Source organism: Phalaenopsis equestris, unplaced genomic scaffold (genome assembly GCF_001263595.1).
Source record: "Phalaenopsis equestris unplaced genomic scaffold, ASM126359v1 Scaffold000250, whole genome shotgun sequence".
Lineage (NCBI taxonomy): Eukaryota > Viridiplantae > Streptophyta > Magnoliopsida > Asparagales > Orchidaceae > Phalaenopsis > Phalaenopsis equestris.
In genome coordinates this window covers 26,283-27,003 of record NW_018164692.1, presented here as the reverse complement: position 1 = coordinate 27,003, position 721 = coordinate 26,283, and positions in this window count along the sequence as shown.

Genomic DNA, 721 nt, shown 5'->3' with positions numbered 1-721 from the left:
ATATGTATATGTATATGTATATGTATATGTATATGTATATAATTATTACTAAAATAAAAAGAGAGAGATGTCCTGTTAGGATACAACCTCTTATATATAGGTAGGTGAATAGTAAATAGGTAATATTATTTGATACGAATAATAATATTGTAATATTCCCCCTCAGGATTGACTATGTGAATATTTATAACATCCATTAATATGTGATTGTAGCTCGAAACGCTTTGGTGAAGATATCAATGATTTGATTTTTAGTTTAAATATGCATAAGTTTGATGTGGTATAGCTGATTGGTTGTCACAAAAAATGAAAATTGGAATGGATGTCTGAATCCTAAAGCCTTATATCAATTATTGAATCCATCTGATCTCACTAACAATGGTTGTTAATGCTTTATATTTAACCTTGATATATGATCAGGAGACAATATTTTGCTTCTTTAGTTTCTATAATATTAGAGAATCGCAAAGAAAAATGCAAAATCTGGTGAATAATTGTCTCTTATATTGGCATGATGTCCAATAAACGTCAGAAAAGGCCATCAATTGATGAGAGCAGTTGTTTGAGAAGAGGATTCCTGGTCTTGGAGTGGAATTAATATATCATAGGAGGCAAGGAGGGGTTGCTAAATTTGAATTTCGATGTTGGTTCATGAATTTATTGAATTTGTGCACTGTAAAAGTAATATCAGATTCTAATAAAGTTAAATAAATAAGGTAAC